Source organism: Lygodium microphyllum, chromosome 22 (genome assembly GCF_053477565.2).
Source record: "Lygodium microphyllum isolate KBCC chromosome 22, Lygodium_microphyllum_v1.1.10, whole genome shotgun sequence".
In the NCBI taxonomy this organism is placed as follows: domain Eukaryota; kingdom Viridiplantae; phylum Streptophyta; class Polypodiopsida; order Schizaeales; family Lygodiaceae; genus Lygodium; species Lygodium microphyllum.
In genome coordinates, this window is record NC_141156.1 from 130262152 (window position 1) to 130267167 (window position 5016).

Here is a 5016-nt window from a genome sequence, read left to right on the forward strand (position 1 = left end):
TCTGTAACTTCGGCAAGCCATGCAGGAGACCACCTACTCTTGTGTTACAAAAGGAGACCTTGATAGTGATATAAAATTTCACAGTGACTTGCAAACAACTGCTAGATCACATAGGGGTCGAATCTGTTAGCCTGCTCTTATTTAGTCTCAGTCTGTCATCTCCTGGTTGTGAGCTCCTGTCAGAGTCTGACAGGAGACAGAGGAGCTCTGTCAGTGTGTTTTCAGTCTGCTTTAGTCAGCATGTAGCCCTGGGCATTTTACAGCCCAGATCTGGGCTGTTTTTGGGGTGACTGCCCATTATTTTGGGCAGTCGGACCAGTTCTGGTCAGTCGGACCAGAACTGGCCAGTCGGACCAGATCTGGCCAGTCGGACCAGATCTGGCCAGGTCGGCCAGTTTAGCTGGTCGGCCAGTTTTCTGGCTGGGGGCTATTTATAGCTGCCCCCCAGTCAGTCCAGCATTCATCTCATTCATGCTCTGCAGGTTCAGCACTGCTCCCTCCGTCTCCGTCTCCGGCATTGGTGCTGCCTCTGCTTCCAGTCTGTCCTGGTTCCCTCACTGACGCTCCGGGCTGCGTGCAGGGACTGTTCTGTCCATTCCAGTGTATTCAGCATTCATCTCAGTCAGTGCAGACTTTCTTCCTTCATTCTCTGCTTCCTCTCTCCTCTCCTCTGTGTTCATGTTCTTCTTTCGCTGCGCACTCTCACATGGTATCATCGCCTGATTGAGAGCACGGAGGACGAGAGAAATACCTTACTGCTGCTGTCCACAGTCCCACAACAGCCAGGCGATTCCTTCAGGAGGCTGCCAACAGGTCTATTCCAGCCAGGCGACTGCATCAGAAGGCTGTACAGCCTGCGTTTGCTGTACACAGGGGCTGCCACGTCATCCAGTGACGCAGCAACCCTGCGTTTGCTGCCAGGCGACCTCCTCTGCTGCAGGGCGACCCTCCTACAGCTGCGTTTTGCTGTTTTGCAGGTCGCTTCTACCCTGTCTGCTCCTATCCTGCAGGCGACCTCTGTCTGGGCAAGTTCCCGGTGTTGGTGGTCTCGTTTCTGGTGTTCGCCATCAGATCTATTTGCGTTTTGCAGATCCAGGTGGCTGTAGGCACTTTCAGCCTGCATCTTGGTGGTTGGTGACCACACTGTTGGTCCTATTTCGTCAGCGGCACAACTTTCTTTGGTATTTTGCAGATTGGAAGATGTCTTACCAGTTTTCAGGCTTTGAAGACTCAGAGGATGAGCTTCTTTCTCATCATTCCTCTGAGCGGAGGCGGGACTATCGTGAAGTTCGACAACGGGATGACCCTCCTTGCACTCGTCCTTCTTCAGTCCATGCATCTCAGAGGGTTCCATCTACTGCGAAGGTTTCTTCAGTGAAGACTGCATCAACTGTGCGGATGCCTTCCTTGATTCCCTCTATCCAGGTGCCGATTCTCCCTTCCTTTCCGAAGGAAGACAGGCTATGCAGGCCGAGCTCGACTCCATCGAGCGAAACCATACGTGGGAGCTTGTTCCGCATCCCGCGAAACGGAAGGTGATTGGTGTGAAATGGGTTTTTAAGACCAAATATCTTGCAGATGGCTCCTTGGACAAGCATAAAGCTAGGCTTGTTGCCAAGGGTTTTGCCCAGCGTGCAGGGTTGGATTACTTTGAGACTTTTGCTCCTACAGCTAGGATGTCCACCATCCGAGTGCTTTTGGCTCTTGCTGCTCATCACCGTTGGCCTGTCTATCAGATGGACGTCAAGTCTGCTTTTCTGAATGGCGTTCTTGAGGAGGAGATTTATGTTTCACAGCCTCCTGGTTTTCTTGTGCAGGGGAAGGAGGATCATGTCTACAGGCTGCGGAAGGCTCTTTATGGCCTAAAGCAGGCTCCTCGTGCTTGGTACTAGCGGATTGACCGCTTCTTTCTACAGAGTGGCTTTGCGCGCTCCGCTTATGATCCCAACCTCTACTTAAGGGTTGTGGATTCTCTTTCGGTGTTCCTCATCTTGTATGTGGATGATCTTATTATTACAGGGAGCGACACTCAGCAGGTGGAGCATACACGGTCCATTCTACAGCAGGAGTTTGACATGACGGATCTAGGGATCCTTCACTTCTTTCTAGGTCTGGAGATCTATCAGATGGCACAAGGCATTTTTATCTCGTAGCACAGGTACATCTCCGAGCTTCTTTCGGAGTTTGATATGGCTGAGTGTCGGCCTATCTCATGCCCTATGGACCCTAAGTCCAAGCTTTTGACTGCTGGAGTTCCTCTTACCGATCCCACCCGTTACAGGTGCTTGAAGGAGGGTAATTCATTTATACCTGTAATCACCTGGAAAGACTGGTATAACTGCCCGACTTGGCCAAACCAAAAGGTCCTTGAGAGCTGCTAGCAAAATATTATGTACATGCCCATTAATTCAACCGTCGAAGGCCTTAATTGTTAAAGGCCTTAATACATGCTGCTACGAACCTGTACTGCAAATATCAATAACACAATCAATTGCTACGTGAAACTAATCTGAATTTGGGCTACTATAAAACTAGAGTACTATACGAGATAAACCCCGTTCTTCCAAGAGACAATGGTTGGAATTTACCTGCTCTCCCAAAAAACATATAGTGGATGTCATTCAGCTCATGTCATTCCACAAAAAAACACTTCAATCCCACAAAAAACACTTGAGTCCCACAAAAATTCAGCTTATGTCATTCCAACTCCTTCCCAAAAAACACTTCAGTCCCACAAAAGTCCAACTCATGTCATTCCAACTCCTCCCCACTTTGCAAGGTGGAGGATTCGTTGCCTGCAATCATATGAAAATGGAAAGAATAAGGTCACCTGTGTTATAACATGACTAAAACACAAATTACAACCAAATGGTTCCATACTTACATGATTTAAATAAACATCTAACCAGCAGACTTCAAGAAATCGTTAAAGATTCGATAATCATTTTGATCAAGAACATATCTATCAGTAGCCTCATTGTATGTTAAATGTGCCAATGCAATAATTGACTCAATATCAACCATGTTTAAGTCTGTCACATTATAAGAGTATGTATGGTGTCCTTTCACCTTCTGATACCAACCAAGCTGAACCTCCATCCCTTGTGGTCGATCTACCAAGTCAAGACCTCGCTTGTAATCTACATACCTGCCACCTACCTTCTTTCGCATCTTTTGGACTCTTCCAAGATACCATGTACTATGAAGAGTTTGCATCTTCTTCAATTTTGTGGCTTTTCCATTTCTCTTGAAATTTGTGTCTCTGTTTCCACATGTGTCATCGTAGAAATAAACAGCACAATCTGACCCTATTCCAAAGAAATTTCCATTGGTTGTTGATGCTAATTTTCCTTCATTGCTGAAATACACTCCTTGTCTTACCCTTGTCAACCTATCTTTTGATAGTGTTGAGTTTCCATTGAGTTGACTCACCAAAGTAGACTTGAAGATGAATTTCTTGTCAACCTCCACCACGGGCGAGATAGTCTTGTTTTCATCCTCAATGCTTGCCTCATCTAGAATCCCATCCACCTCATGTCGAATCTCACTCAGAGCAATGACCTCGTCATCTCCGTCGCTGCCTTCAATGGGCCTATCTTCACCGCAAGGCTCCACAAAGTCATCGTGCTCATCGGCGTCACCCATTTCAGCATCTATCTTTGACCACATTGATTGTGTATCTATCCAAGGCTCTGTCCACCATTCAACTCCTTCGATTGTGCTAGGTTTGATCCCCAATGACTCACAAAGATCTTGTGCCCGCTTCAATCCCTCTTTCAATGCATCTATCAACTTTTCATCAGAGGAAACGCTCTCGTAATTCCCAAGATCTGCTTCCAAAATGCCTTCATGCTTGTTCAAATCCTTCCATATGTGTTCTTGTTTCTTATGTGCCCTTGAAAAAGTCACCCCATTTGATTTACATTCATGCACGGTAATCTTGTTCAAGCTTCCAACACAATGCAAAACATCTCCAAAATCAAATGCTCTTTCTTGCCCAACCATACCTCCAATCTTGCTGAAATAAATTTCTGCTGCATCCGATCCTGTGAGATGTAAAGGACACTTGAGATTTGGGAAGAAATCCCGAAACATCTTTATAAGTAGAACCACAAAATGACAAGAAAGCTGGGTATCTGTGTAAGCCTCTTTGCTAATGAAGTTTTTCTTAAGAGTGTATGTAGAATGATGATGAATCCATAATCTCCACAACTTGAAGAAGAAGACCACTTTACTAGCAAGCACCACACGCTCTCTCAAGTCTAAATGTGGAGACAAAAAAATGTCTATATAATCAGCAACAACTTGCAAATATGCCCCAGTCCCTTGCATGCTCCTCTCTTTTTTTTTCATTTCTATCATACATTTTTGAACTTGTCTAGAGACAATCACTTGGGCTGCTCTCCAATTTTGCCGATCGTTTCGTTGTATATCTTCTTCTCGTAACTTGTGTTGATCGATAGAGAAATGATTATAGACCAAAGCAACATGATTGAGTGTAATCCAAACTTGTCCAATCGCTAGTTGTCGAATAGGACTATCAAGAGGGTTCACAAGCTTCTTTCCACAATGCACAAAATCTTGATCATGTAGTCCATACACATTGTCTCCTATGATTCTGCCTTTGAGTTTCCATCCATCCCATTTGATACCAAACTTTCTATCACTTTTTCCTAAATAGTCTTCAAGCATAAGCTTGCGACGTCTACTATCACCATCTGAAGCATGTCCAATTATTGGCCCTAGGCAATCCTTCCATTTTGCATTCCACATTTGCTCCACAAGACTCCATTGAGCTTTGATGAAATCGCTATCAAAGCGATTACAAGTGCAATGCACAACAAGAGCTAACCGTGGAAGACTCTCATGAAGCGGGTTGACAATGAGCAGTCTTGCATAATGTCCCACTACGTGATTTTGGAAGGCATCCACTATTGTCTCATATCCTTGTGCTCCATCTCCAACAATGATAACATCATTTGAGGAGCATTGATGATCCTCTCCCTTTCTTCCACA

At 45.4% G+C, this 5016-nt stretch overlaps 1 pseudogene; it reads right to left on the reverse strand.

Annotated features, from left to right (window-relative positions):
- Nucleotides 1–2901: 2901 nt before the first annotated feature.
- LOC148017618 (uncharacterized) lies at nt 2902–4727 on the reverse strand (annotated as a pseudogene).
- Nucleotides 4728–5016: the final 289 nt, after the last annotated feature.